Source organism: Protopterus annectens, chromosome 1.part1 (genome assembly GCF_019279795.1).
Source record: "Protopterus annectens isolate FY-2018-M chromosome 1.part1, PAN1.0, whole genome shotgun sequence".
Taxonomy (NCBI): domain Eukaryota; kingdom Metazoa; phylum Chordata; order Ceratodontiformes; family Protopteridae; genus Protopterus; species Protopterus annectens.
The window spans coordinates 1669267923-1669284146 of record NC_056726.1 but is presented as its reverse complement, the minus strand read 5'-3'; positions in this window follow the sequence as shown (position 1 = coordinate 1669284146).

Here is a 16224-nt window from a genome sequence, read left to right as displayed (position 1 = left end):
ACCTTTAAATGATTTAAAGTGCAAAATCAACAAATAAAGCAAAAAACAAAGCATTAGTACTCTAAAATACTGAAGTGCAATATAATAAAACAAATCTCTTATATGCTATGGATGGAGCAGGATTAATTCAGGTCCCCCTCAGAGTGTGGCAAGGGTGCCAAGCTGATGAGATCTCTGGGAAAATGAACAGGAGACAATATGTAATAAAAGGGGATTCAAGAGTGATACTGGCTTGCTAGATGGGCAGGCAACATTATGGATCTGTGGAAAACAATGGGTGGGAAGAGTACTTAAATAGCTTGCACAACAGACACTTACAGTGAGAGTGGAGAGGGAGGGACTTGGAAATCAGATTACCTTAAGGAGTGGAGACCAGAGACACAGCCTTTTAAAACCACAGCAGGAAAAGGGTCGAAGGGTTGGGAAATTCAAGTTGCAAGAAGCTACAGCTGACCGCAGGGAAGTCAGAATTTAACAAATTTTAGCTTAATGTCTCAGTTGGACGTGAGGCAGACACAAAGAACAGAGGAACCAAAAGGCACTGTAATACAAGTTTAAGCAGGTAAATAATAAGCAGAATATAAAGACAGTGACAGCAAAACTGGAATATAAAATACTGCTAAAGCACCGACGCACCATTTTAGAGAATTTATAATACTCTCACTATGGTAATTCTATCCCCTTCTGAAGCACCGGACTACGCAGAAATTTACCAGAAGCACTGTTTATGGGAAAAATGCAGTAATAAACAAATAAATGAGGCTGAAATCCAGAAGCAATTCACAGTTTTGCTGCAAATGTGAATGAACATGCAAGACTAAAACCCTAGAGAGGATTCAAAATACAAACAGCTAACCTTTACAAGTAATTCTACTTATGGAAACAGAAGTACAGTATAATGTATATACACAATCTTCCCACAACTGCAAATTAAGCTTCAACACTAATGTCTTGGAACAAAATAAAAATGCAAATAGAAATCTTTTTTTTTGGCTAAAACATGGAAAAAGGCAAAAAAGTACTAAAAAATGTGTCATCAAAACAAGTCACTCGATGTGAAACTTAAAACATTTAAGTGTAAGTGAAATGAAAGCAATTTTTTCTCATTCCTTTTTTTTGAAAAGTTGTTACTTAGCGTTCAGGACTTTTCACACCTCTCCAAGTCTTGCATAAAAGACCTGCAGTGCATTGTCAAGTACTTGGTGGACATGCAGATAGAGTGAATGGTGTATGTAGTAATTTGTGTGAGTGGCTGAAAGCCTTTTCTTTGTCATTTTCTTTGTGTGAAGTTAATAGTCATGTGTTCAGTGTATGTAGTGCTTTATGTGATTAGACAAGAGTCCTTAACACAAAGTGTATGAAAGTTCTACAAGGGATACATTTGACAAGGGAGGTGTTTGTGTGAGAATTTGTGCAGAGTCTCCCTTACCCCAACGTAAGTATAATTTCAGACTCGGTTATATACACTCTTGAGAGGAGGGTGTTTGGGGAGCTTTCTTCACTTGTAATAAGACTGAGTGGTGTGTATGTGTGTATGTGTGTGCTTTAGGCAGTACAGCTGTTTTAGTATGGATGATTGTTGTGAATGGTGTAGGTGAGTGTTGCTGCTTGCCCCTCTCTGGCAATCTATGGATAATGCATAGATGACATAGTTAATGGTTATAGGAGAATGAACTTAATGCATGGTTACAGGTGAAAGGTTAATGCCCTTCTGGTTCTTCCATGAACAGACACAAGATACTAAGATTTTATTGTTCTCTTACTTTTTTTAGCTTTCTATGGTTCATATTATGAGACATTTTAGTAAACATCAAGGAAAGTGCAGAACATTAATGTGATCCTGTGGTTATTCTATTTGACTGTCACATTTATGATCTTGCTATGTGTTCATGAGAATTTTGTTGCTTTAAAATGAAGCTTATGTTACTTTCCTTGTTAACTCTACAACAAAGATAATTACTGACCTGTTCTGTCTGGTGAGGATACTTTTAAGTTTCTGAGTTTGTCACAGTTTTTATGCCTACTTTATAGTTTAGCATTTTGAATGAGATATTTTAGTTATTTTATGTTTACTTTGACAACAGCTCAGTACACAAATAAAAATGTGAATTCCTGTTGTTGTGCAATGTAGGTTACTAATATTTTTCCTATAAACACTTCATGCACTTAGATATAACTTATTCATTCAGGGACTATACTATGAAATGTGTCTCCTCTCTAGAAAATGCTTTGTTGGTTGTTCGTTCCTTCTGTTTTTTTTTTTAATGTTTCCCTTTTAAGCAGATCTTCAAGCATCTGAGTATGCATGGGATTCTGGAAATTCTCTAAGGATCTGCTTATGCTGTACTCTGTACTTAATAGAGCTTAAATATTTATGGTATATAGATGCTATTTAGCGCTATAGGTACATGCCTGACCTACATGGGTATGTTTTTACAATGTTCTAAGGTGATTTATCCTCAAAACTGGGTGGAGGGCGATACTTTACTTCTACTGACAATAGGTATCATGCCTTATTATTGGGTTACTCCGTACAGTGCACCTTTTAATTGCTGTTAGAACTCTAGCTTGATAGAATGACAGATACAGATTTGTAATGCAGGAAAGGGTAAAAATGGAGAATACAGACGTAGTGTAGTTTCACAACTGTGTGCTGCTAGCCTAACATCCTCACCTTTGTGAAAGTAGTTTTAGTGTTCTCTATTAATCAGAGCATTTTCTAACCCTTCCATCATACTTAATCACCACAGTTTAAGTACTGCACCACACTGAAGAAAGTTTTTAAATCTGTATGTTTCCTCTTGAACCTGTTACTATAATAATAATAATGGCTCTTTAACCCTACATTTATCCCCATTTTACCTAAAATAGAAAAGTAGGTATAATCCAAAAAACAAACCATGTATCGTAGATAAAAAGTTTAATTACACTACAAATCATTATGTGCTTTCATCAAAAAACATAATATTCAGGACTTCATCAAACTGTTTGATTTCAACTCAATAGAAAGGTACACTTAAGTACATCAGTTGGTTAACAACAGCAATCAAAACCTGTAGTTAAAATACAACTAATTAATGCCCCTCATTTTTAAAACACAGTTTAGTCTTCTGCGTCATTTAAGCCAAGTTTAACAAATTAATTCAGTTTCACTTGCCATTTGAATTCTTTCACTTCAAGAACATTTTCTCTGTCCCCTTCACTAATATCCTCATTCTGAAAAATCAATAATGAAGAATTTAAATATTTTAGACACTGACATTACTTGTGAGTGTCTAATCAATAATTCAGAAAATCTGCTCTTGAAATCTCATACATAAACAGAGACCGTTGTTTATTCTCACTCTTAATACATGTGTAGTTTTACCTACATAAAAATATTCAAAAAAACTGCAGTTAGCTAAATAAACAATATAAGTAGAATTACAATCAAAGTATCCCGGGGAGCCCACAGCTTTCTACAAAGGCAACACATAACAAGTAGTAGCATGTTCAATATACCTTTTTTGTTTTTATTTATTTTTTACTTTTAAATTTGTTTTTTCCTAATTCTTTATGTCCAAACATTTGTTTTGAATTCTTACCTTTTTTATTGAGAAATTTGGGACATCACCTAACATCTTGACATGAGCTCAAGCTCTCCAATTATTTTTAAAACGATGTTAAGCTTCCTAAGTACATTATGGCATTTACTGAGTGCCATTGTGTACTAGTATTAGTTCCATTTCTTATTTATTTGAGCTGTTTGCAATAAAAAATACTTTGTAAACTTTTTGTATTAAACCACAGCCAAAATAAATTTAATGTATCCCTCAGTGACTTCCACTGAGGGATAACATGAGGTGCAACCTTAGACTTTAATGAACACATCTTTGTCCATGCAAGATGATGCATCCATTGAAGTCTATGGACACATCCCATGCTTTCACTAAGCTAATATCACTGAGATTAAAGTTTACTGCTTAGCCTCAGTGACAAAATCATGGGGAAGGTGTTATGATGGCAAGGTACATTTATTCTTATGAGCAAAGCTCTTTCATAATGCACTTTGTTTCATAATAATCATTATTATAAACAAGTCCCATGCACATCCTAATCTTTAGTTTAATTTTTTCTAGTATTCAATTTCTTCACTATGCACTCCATTCTGGTATTATTTATTCCCATCTCTATATTTATATCTGTTTAACCCCTAATTTGAAATTATTCTTTTAGTTGTATCAAATCTTTCTGTAATGTACCAATATCACTAGTAAGCCTAATGGCTTGATTAGCGAAGCTGCATGTATTGCTCTCTTTATGCTTTTTGGAGTGCAATTTGCTGTACCGCAATACCACACGGCTATTGATATTTTAGAGCAAATTCTAGTGACTAACCTAGACTCTTGAACTTTATACACATGAACATCTAACAATGCTACCTGCTCCAATGACAATTCTGCCATTAACTTTAAACATTTAGTAGAAGAATTCAACTCTTTAATAAACAATTTTAACTTATGAGCTGTCCCTATCCAAATAAAAAATGTCACACAGAAACCTTAATGATGTCACTGTGCTACCAATGTTACTATTTATATACACCCACTTTTTTTCTCAAATTGATTCAACACCAAAGTAGCATATCTAGGTGTAACAAGAGCCCCCGTTGCCAGACCATCTCTGTGTCTATAAAACTGTTCATAGGTTCATAGTTTTATAGGTGTATACTAAGCTAGCAATCATTAGGGTCCTTAAAAGCCTAATAGTGTAACCCAAATGTGACCCACAAATCTGATTTACAAGAGATGATTTACTGACTACCTCTGTCCATCAGAGACACAGGAAACAGACCAAGGATGAATTTCCGATTATCCATCCACTGGTCCAAGATGTGCTTAAATAGAGATAGGATAGAACTCTGCTTCACATGGATGGGAGTGCATTCCAGAAAATGGGATTTCTCTGAAAAACATATATTTCTTTCTAACATGTCCTATTTATGTTGCAAGCAAAATTTAGTTCTTTTAATCTAGTAGTTCTGATGCTGTTTATTTTGCAGACGTGCAAAACATTCATCAAAACATTGTCCAGGGATACCTTGTATGCCAGGCAAAGATCATATCTCAGAAGTCTATATGATACTGAGTAAAGAGACAGGGCTTTGAGGTAATGAGCACAGGACATTGGGTTTATCCCCTGTTTTTGTTTTGTAAGGAACCTTCATGTACATTTCATTTGCTCCAGTTGTCTGGTAAAGTACATACCAAAGTGGGCATTATACTCTATGATGGACCTGATGAGGGCCGACTACAGTGGTATGATGACCTCTCTGGACTTAGATGCTATTCTCTAGTTATAAGTTGAGCAACATGGAAGGATTTTCTTACTACATCGGTTGCATGCTGGTAGAAGGTTAGGTTACTATCTACATGAGTTCCCAGATCATTAACTAATGAATCAATTTTTAAGGGTGTTTTATTGATGACATAGTTACCCAAGGTGGCAAACTTCCCAAAAAGTGCTAAGACGCTTTTCTTGGTATTGATTTTTAGGCCATGGCTTTGTCACCAAACATTTGCCTGTATTAAACCTTCCTAAAGGGTGTTCTCATATTTGGATGGATTCAATGACTGCTCCCAATTTGCAATCATCTGCAAATTCAGTTAGGCAGAGATCATTGAAATTGGCTTTGACTTCTTAGAAGTAGATGCCAAAGAGGAGTGGGCCGAGCACAGAACTTTGGGTCAGTCCACTAGTGACCAGCCTCTTTTAGAGGAGGCCTCACCAATTCTAACCACCTGAGTCCTATTGGGTCTATATTAGCATGTTGACAGGGCAGAACAGTGAACACCCTTACGTCGGCACATATTAAACAAAATGCCTAAATCTCGAACAGCCAGAACAACAATTTTTCCCAGGGAAAAAAAAAACACTGATCCATTGTCAGGAATTTGCCATTTCCTCCACTGTAGTGCAATCTCAGAGTTGGTATATTTAATTAGGGGGTGTAGGGGATACAGCCCCCAACATCGGGGGTGTGTGGTGGGCAAAGCCCCCCTCTTTATTTTGTCTGTTGTTTTGCTTTTTTTGTTGTTGTCCCAGAGATTTTTCTCTGGGAAAAAAAATTGCTGTTCTGGCCGTTCGAGATTTAGGCATTTCATTCAATATGTGTCGACGTAAGGGCATTTACTGTTCTGCCCTGTCGACATGCTAATATAGACCCAGTCCTATCAGTGCACCAGCTAACTATTCAGTGTGTTATAAAGGTATTAATACCCAATTCTGTAAGTTTGTTGACAATACCCAAGTGGGGTGTTGTATCAAATGCCTTAATCAGATCTAGGTAGGCAGTATGCACAGATTTTCCCTCATGCATTGCCTTAGTGATCTTTTCAAAGATGTGCACCAGATTCAGTAAGCATGACCTTCCTTTGACAAAGCCAAACTGGGATGGATCCAGTGTCTAGAGGTCTCCTATATCCTATATCCAGCACCACTAGTGCACAATCACAATGATTTCTGGACTTTGCCAATACAAACACCCATAAGCAATAAGTCAGAGTACCCAATGGAGGAATACCATCTTGAATCTCATTCTTACTAATATGGGGGCATCTTGCACCACACCTTGTGTATCCTCATCACTTGTTAAGTCTGACCATAAGGCCATATCTTTTGAAATAAATCTGAAACCAAAAATCACCTTCACCGAAGATATTCTTATACATTTCTCTAAGACAAACTATGTACTCCTAAATGATTCATTTGCAAGATTCAAGTCTGCACCAAAGCCAGGAAACTCCACCACCACACTATACTAGAACACAAAAGCTGCAGAGATCCAGCCATATCCTGCAAGAAGATGTGCAGGACAAAACTATGAAACAAAAACATAGTGGAACCATGATGTTACCATGGTCTATAGTAAAAGAAAGAAAATTATGACTAAAGAGTAAATCCCAGAATAACAGAGCTCTCATTACTGAAATAAACAACTCAGGAGCTTGATAAAATCCACCAAAGCCATGTTTATGGCTAAAGCAGCTACCCAAGGCAAAGACAATCTCAAGACCTTTTCCAGTTATGTTCATAATCTCAAAAGTATAATGCAGCAATATGCTGAGCAGATCGTGAATGATGTTACTTACACTGATAATGAATATATACTGATCCTACGGCATGATAAATTTAGCTCTAACTTTATCCCTGTCTCCCTTCCCCTCTGGCCCTCAAGATATACCTGAATCTGGCTGACCTCCAGCTATCACATAAGACCCACTCCTAAAAGTGCTATCAAAAGCTAAAAATGCTGCATCGATGGTTCATGACAATATCCTTGGATGCATTATAAATATGAAGCATGATTTAGCCACACTCCCAAAAACACTGTTCAACCTTAGCATCCATGCAGTTTTTGTACATAACAAAAGGAGTACAGCTACATACCTGCAAAAGGGAAGACCTTCCACAACTCCAGACCATTACAGTACCATAAGTCTGACAAGCCTCATATGCAAAGCTATCTAAACACTTCTCATGGAACTAATCAAAAAGGACATAGGAAACCGTCAAACACTGCACCCATCTCAGTATGGAATCATCAAGCGCAAGTCATGCTTACTCAAACTGGTGGCCTTTTTTGAAAAGTTCATCAAAGCAAGGGATGAAAGAAAAATGGCACCTACCACATTTTTAACCCTGCCAAATCTTTTGAAACAAAAAGATAAATAAGCTGTAACTAAACCCGTGTCACTTGTTGGATTGTCAACTAATTCACTGATAGGATGTAGGAAATCAAAACGGGACATTACCGTCACAAAGAGACCGATCACCAGTTGAGCCCCCAGTGTTCTGTGCTGGGACCTCTCCTGTTTGGTATTTACTTCTCTGAAGTAAACGTCAATACCAAAAGGCACTGGCTGATTAAGTTTGCAGAGGACTGCAAGCTAGGAGTAGTCATTGAATTCCCAAATGACTCAGCTATCCTGCTGGAAAGTTTATCCAAACTAAATAACAGGTGCCGAAAATGCATAATTGCATCTTTTGAGAAGTCATCTACCCTAGAGAACTACCGATACCAAATTGACAATACAACCCTAAGACTTGAACTAATTGCCCTGGGTTTGGGAATTTATGTGGACGGTGACGTAACATTCAACCAACATGTGTTCATTGTCATAGGAAAGTCCTTCTATATTGCACAGCTTATAAACATAAGGATTGTGTCTAGATCTAGAGGATGTCATTGTCATCCTAAAGAATATGTCCTTCATGGATCAACTCAAAGCCCTGTCACTATACTCGGTATCCTACAGACTGCTAAGAGGTGACCTGGGGCCTATATCATTGAAAACAGTGAACACTATTCATCTACCCCAATACAGTGAATGCTTCTTTCATCAAACCGACAATCATTGAAAATTTTCCCAGTGCAAATAGTTAGCTGTCCAACATGTTGAGGAATACACACAGTGCAGCATATCAACCCACCAAAGTATGTGTCTGGGGGAGGCTGTGCCCCCTCCCCCTACTTATATATACCAACTTCGAGACTGCACTACAGTGGGGAAAACAACAATTTCCTAATGTTTGACAGCTAACTCTTTGCCCTGGTAAATACCATCACTGATGTGAATGATGGATAAAAAGGTGTTTGTTGTTTTATGGTTGATGAATAGATGTTCAATGAATAGTGTTTTCAATGATGTGATATAGATCCCATGCAAGGTATCCTCTGACCCAATACTTATGGATTAACTGCACATCAGCAAGTCATATGGCATCAAAAATATCTGCTCTAGGGATCTAAACCTCATCTGTAACATCAAAATAATGGCTTTGTGGGACAGGTAAACCTCACAAAGGATACCACTGCCCTGGAACAGACTCCCCATCCATGTAAAACAAAGCTGATCCCTGTCCATATTTAAGTGCCACCTAGATCTATGTATGTATGGGAAACAGAAAATTTACTTCAGGACTGCCCCCTGTCCTACCAATGGACATAGGCAGCTTGTAAATGTTTTTTCCATGCATAGGTCCCAGCAAATAATCTATGGTACGATCCCAATTATTCTTATTAAGAGTAATACAAATTCCAAATTGGAAAAACTTCCTCCTTAGCCTCAACAAGTAAATTAGATCACTAGTGAAAACCAACAAGGCCAATTAAGAATTGAAGCAAGCCTCTATAACAAAGGGAAACAATAAAGTCCTCTTCAGTTATGTCAAGAACCTCTGTGGCAAAGCCCAAGTGTATTTCAAATTAGTACTTAACAGTATAACTTACACTGATCCTGTTGACTTAGCCAACCTGCTAGCAGATAGGTTCAGTGCAATCCTCATCCCCTGTAACCCCCCAAAAGCCCTTTCAACATCCCCGATACTTGTCCCACACCTCACATCTCCATAGATCAAGTGTTAAAGGCCCTATCCAAGGCAAAGAACACAGCTTAAATGGGACCTGATAGTATCCCAGGATGTATTCTGTACCATCTCCAGCAAGAACTGGCTTGGCCATTGAGCACCTTATTCAACCACAGCTTACGTACAGGCTTCATTCCAGCAGAGGGGAGAACTGCCACTGCCATCCTCTTGCAGAAAGGTGGTACACTACTGACCCTAGAAACTATCACCATATTAGCTTTACAAGTCTGATTTGTAAAGCCATGGAGCTTATTATTATGGATCTCATAAACAAGGACATAGGCAATCTCTAAGCACTTGATCCCACCCAGTTTGGATTTGTCAAAGGCAGATCTTGTCTGTTGAACCTGTTTGATTTTTTTGAGACTGTCAACAAGGCCCTGGATGAGGGAAAGTCAGTATATACAGCTTACATGAACTTGGCCAAGGTTTTTAACACAATCCCCCACTCAGGCATCATTGAAAAGTAACACAACTTGGTGTAAATTCCTATCTCATCAGGTGGGTGGCCAACTGGCTCACCGATAGGACCCTCAAAGTCAAAATAAGCAGCTCCACCTCTGATAGCAGACCTGTCACTAGTGGAGTTCCCCAGGGATCTGTCCTGGGACCCCTACTGTTTAGCATCTATTTCTCAGAGGTCCAGGCAAAGACAAAAGGCCTGTAGCTGACCAAGTTTGCGGATGACTATATGTTGGGTGTTGTCATTGACTCCCCAAATGAAGTTAGCATACTGCAAGCGGGTCTCACAGCAACTAATGACTGGTGAAAAAGTCATAAAAGCAAGCTAAATGCAAACAAATGTATCATCATACCATTTGGCAAAAACATGACCCCTACTGATTACTACATCAATGGCAACCCCTAAGCACACAACCTGTGGTGAGAGATCCAGGCACTCAGGATGATAACCTCACATTTGACAATCATGTAGTGGCAGTGGTCAGAAAAGACTTTAACTTGGTTCATCTCATATGTAAAGGGGTTGCAGCCAGAAAAAAGGAGGTTGTTACCTCTCTGTACTCCTCCCTCATTAGACCAATAATTGAGTATAATGCCCCACTTGGGATGTACCTCTCCAAACATCTGCACCAGCTGGAAAAGCCACTGAAATACCTCACAAAGAGAATCCATGGCCTCCAACACCTGTCCTATGCAGACAGTCTCAAATCACTATCACTCGACTCTGTATCGTACAGATTGCTCAGGGGTGATCTGTGTCTTGCCTACAAGACAATCTCAGACCCTGCCCTATTAGAGATGCTCCTAAGTCTAACTCCTCATGCACTACCCACTCAAAAGCCCTGAATCTAATATGTGACATCAACAAAACCTTCTGACGAGACAGGTTTGTTTCCCAGAGGCCGCCCTGTCTCTGGAATAGACTTCTCATACACATCAAACATAGCACCTCGCTGACCCTCTTCAAGTAGGGCACAGTATTTTTTCACATAAGGGGTGGCGTAAGCCACAATAATTTGGGCTAGGCTTATAAATGCCTTAGGGCAGATAGCCTAGTATAAACCTATGAACCTATGAACCTATAAGTGCAATCCTTGATGAGTGGATGGGAAAACACACATTTGTCCCAGGGATTCCACCTGTGTCCCTCATTGACAGGGGTGACAGGTGCTGACTGACATTTCTTTATGGGGATAAACTCTTGGCTAGGTTTGTAAGGGCCCTAGGGCCATTAGCCTAGTAACCTCCTATGATCCTATGATAATATATAATTATTGACCATGGGATGGGTAAGGCCAGTCTAACACTAAAGGGGATATGTTATTTTTAGCACCAAAAAGGAATCTGGATAGGCTAAAAATGGGCTTGTATTTACCTAGGAGCCTAAGAAAGAGCAGATTTTTTTCTGCATATCTGTTAGTTGTGATATCAGAGGTTTTATATTAGATAAAGGGATGTAGGGGGTATGTGTGGCAATTTGTTTATATTCTTCACTGAGGAAAGTAACTTATTTTGGAGCAGACTGGATTTTGAAGTAATAGTCAGTCGCTTAAGATGGCCACAGTTAATGATGCCACAGTCATTTTCTGAGGGAATGAACATTCCCTTAATTGCCGTACAGGTGTCTGTGCTCTATTCATTCTCCCTCTTCTTAATACAATACACATAGTCACTGCACTTTGGAGACAATGGAGTTCCTTCATTGCAATGACCCTAGTGAGTTTCACAGGTGCTGAGCTAGAGGCAGCTCTCTGTCAACAGGATTCATTGAAAGTCGCCATTCCCATTGATAGGTCTAGTAGTCCTAATTATCAAGTATCTGTGAACAGGATTCATTGAAAGTCGCCATTCCCATTGATAGGTCTAGTAGTCCTAATTATCAAGTAACAATGTGCACGATTTTCTTCAGCAACTCATTTACCTATTGAGTGGTCACTTTCAGTGCAATGAAAGCATTAAAATACAACATACTAAGTTATTAGCAGAATTTTATGTGTGCTACAAAGGTTATTCTGTCTTCATGCTTGATAAGATACAGTGCAAATAAATGTTTCCTTGACATTTAGACAGCATAACATATATTCAGCTATGAGGGTAAACATCTGCCAAAGATGTTACACCTGTGATCTTTAAAGCAAATATTTTGAAACAGAAAATACTTTTAGAGTAAATTCCACATTAATGTACTGACATCGTTCTGTGACAGATTCTTCATGCTGTGCCCAAGAATTGTTTTCTTAGTCCAGAATCAGACAGCACCAGCAGTAATATTATAGCACCAGTTGTACCTTTTCATCAGATCAGAAAGGTCATTAGTATCAAAAGGTCATATATGTTATTTTATATATTATAGAATAACAATATAATGAGAATAATGAGCACTTTGCTATAAAAGACATTCATGCATACTAATTCTCACACTGCACTTTGTCAAAAACTATGGAAAAAGAAATATAAAAGCAAGTATATTGCAAGATTAAACTGCAGCAATTTTCTTATTGTGGAAAGCATTTGTGGGTTAAGATTTAGTTGATAAAGTGTCCCTATTTATAACATGTTTAAATCTGAAATATAAAGATGAGTGTGTGCTAAGCAGATTGTACACATGGCAGGAATGGGAGTCTGAAATATGCAGGGCAATGCATAATCGTTGATGAACTGAGACAGGTATGAAATTACAATTTAGAATATAAAAGTCTCTAAAGAGAATCATTTAAGTTAGACTAATTGTTTCAGAAAACCTAGGAGCAGAATATCTTGATGTGTTCCTGCAGTTTGGCATTTCTGATACCAGGCAAAGAATAATAAACTTCCCAAATATCAAATTTCATGCAGCAAAATTATAGCAGTAATTGAGAGAGTAATAATGCAAATAAAGAAACAGCACAAACAACCTGGTCCAGAAATTTTAACAGGAAGCTTTGGAATGAAATGTACTCTTTGCAGGAACTTGCCTTAAATTATATTTTTTACTTAAGAATGGCAAAATAGTATGCAAGAATAAATGTGAAAAAAGATTAATTCTGTTAAAACTTCTTTAGGTACAAATATATCTTCAGAACAGAAAGATCCATGCAGGAAATCAAAATGAGAATTCTTTAAATACAGCATAGAGTAGAGTATGTGGCAAAGGCAGTAGCAGTGTACAATGTGAACAAGTCTTTTAATAACGGAATTTCTGGCTAACAATTTTTACCCCCCACTGCATTTTCATGGTCATGGAAGAAGCTAAGGTTTCATAGTCAGAATTAGAACACATTATCAAGTAATGATTCTATAAGTATACTGTGAAAGATCTATGTTACCTATAAAGCATCTTCAAAACAAGAAAATGCCAAAAAGGTAAAAGCCATTATATAACTGTATTGTAAATAAACACATGCAGTCACACACACACACACACACACACACACACACACACACACACACACACACACACACACACACACACATGCTTATCAGCACCCATTCTCTAACAGACTCACAGAATACTCACACATTCACCCACTTACACACCTAACCCCACCTACTGTGAACTTTGAAGCAGTCACATACACATACACACACACATGCACACAGTGTCATTCAAGTCTATTTATACCCATGTATATATACACTTTGATATACCCAACCAATATTTCTGCAATGAACTTTGTTAAACTTTCCTGCAGCATGGTCTCTCTCACTGATATGAATGGGTAATCATATAGTTTTGCCCAAGTGCATTTGCATGGCTGGCTGTGGTAATTTATGCAGCTGAGTGATTCTCTGAATTGTTTAACAGTGTAAGTGGATTACCACAGGTATTTCTGGTGACAGTATATGATTAAGAAGTTAGCTGCTCCCCTGGATTGTCCTGTTACCCTAAATAGGGTTACCTTGAGTGGGTGGCCACTCATGTATGGGCTTACTACTAGTGGTAATCCTTTCTGAATCTCAGCCTTTGTCTGGTACATTCCCCGGGATTCATGAAGCTTGCGCCAGGCTCCGGAGTAGCGTCGTCGATCTAGCACCAAATATGGCCGCCGAGAGATTCAGGTACAAGCTGTTTCCACGTGCACTACTAGCGTACGCCAGTGCACAGCTCCCAGTGCATGTATGCTAATTACCCCATGTGCAGCAGTGTAACATGCAAATGAAGGTATATAGCGATTCATGAAGTGGTGTAGGAGTAGAATAAGCGTGAAGAAATGTAAACCAAAAAAGCGGTTTACATTTTTTCAAACATAAAATCGGAGCCATGAAAGTGGACCAAACTTATGTATTATAATGTTAGTATATGCCAATAGTTAAATATATAGCCAATGGCATAATAAAACATGCACAATACATAAAAAGTAACATTTAATGTCATGACCACACTAACGCAAAGTAAAACTGCAGTGCATTGGTGTGCAAATGGGATCACAAGGAAAATATAATTAGATGTCATAAAACTGCAATGTAACACAATTCATGAATTCCTTGTCATTATGGGTATCGAAGGAGAGATTGCTATCTACTGGGGTTCCCAGATTCCTTATTACCTTTTCTGTATGTAGGGGACTAGCACCTATGTGGTAGTCCATGGGTAATTAGTTATATCCAAAGGAGATGACTATGCACTTTTTGGCATTCAGCTTGAGGCCATGATATTGACACCAGGTATCCGTCTGAGTGCGATGCTTCCGAGGGTGTCTGTAACAGCTGGGGAAACAATTATGTCCACTAGTTTGCAGTTGTCTGCAAACCTTTTCAGCCAAAGCCCTCCTGTTCTTGTCTGTATGTCAGAGAATTATATACCGAACATGAGGGGTCCTAGGACTGAGCCCAGGGGGATGCCACTTGTAACTGGTATACAGTCGGACCTAGGGTATGCAAGTCCCACTGTGTGGGTTCTGTCCGTGAGCCACTTTGCAAACCATCACATGACGTACAGGTTAATGTTCAGGTGGATAGGTATGTCGATAATACCAGAATGAGGACTGGTGTTGAAAGCCTTTGAGAGATCTAGATAGGCTGTGTGGACCTCCTTACCCTCATCTAATGCCCTGGTAACTGTCTCTAAGAAGTCCACCAGGTTTAGGAGGCATGGTCTGCCCTTTAAGCCAAACTGAGAGGGGTCAAAGGTTTGGAGGTACCCAATGTCTCTGTGACTGAGATCCATAATGATGTGCTCCATAGCCTTGCAGACCAGGCTAGTCAGGCCTATAGTGCAATAGGTCCTTTGGTCCATTGTGGCGCCACCTTTGTGGAGTGGGATAACTGTTGCTGTGCACCATTCAGGGGGCACAAAGCCTGATGCAAGGCTATTATTAAACATCGTGCATAGGTGGGGAGCCAGTACATTCTGATGTTCATGTAAAACCCAGCCTGGGATGTTGTCCGGTCCCATGGATGCTGTGATATTGGCTTTAGAGTGTGCAGCTTTTAACTGCATAGTTGTGAGTACAGGGACTCTGCACTCTTCCTGTACAGATATGGGCCCTTTAGGGGGTGAGAGGGGGGAAAGGTAGCACTGAACCTATCTGCCAGGATGTTGGCAATATCAGTTGGTTCTGTAATGTTCGTGCCTTTGTGCTGTAACTCAGAGAAGATCTGGGTGTTGACATCGAGATATTTGACATAGCTAAAGAATGCTTTGTGGTTGTTGTTGGAATTAGTGGCGGTTTTTGTTTTCGTAGCTAGCTTTGGAGGATCATATAAGGGGTCTCACCTTCTTACTGAGGCTGACCAGGGAGCTACTCCACGCATGGGATTGTACTCACTTATGTAACAGTGTCTTCCTCCTGTTCTACAGTTTGTTTATGACAGGGGAGAACCAGATTGGCTTCCTTAATTAGGAGTATAGCATCTTGGTTCTGTTTGGGATAGCACGATCCATGCACTTGTGTAAGTGCTTATAGAGTGCATTTGTGTAGGATTCAGCAGTTGTAACAGTATTGTCCATCTGCCTGGGTGTCATGACGTTCACTACGTCTGTCCTAAGCATGAAGTTGGCTTTGTAGACATATTATACTGTGGTTCCAATAATGGGGGTGGGGGGAGATGTGGATATCAATGGTGTTCAGCTCATGGTCAGATCAGACCAACGAGGAGTTGATTTCAGGTGTGGAACACCGGTCACTCATGCTGGTAATGCCTAGGTCTAGGATATTGTTGCCCCTGGTGGGTATGTGGATATGTTGATCCAGGGCATTAGTGTTTATGAATTCCAGAAAGCGTTGAGCTAATAAGTTGGTACACAAGTAGTTTTCTCAGTTAATGGTGGGGTAGATTCAGTGAGGCTATGTGATGAATGTGGTGTGGTGTGAATGTTTACCTTCTCCACATGACTGTCATGGTCATGCTTGGTTGTTGAGAGCTTTACCTCCA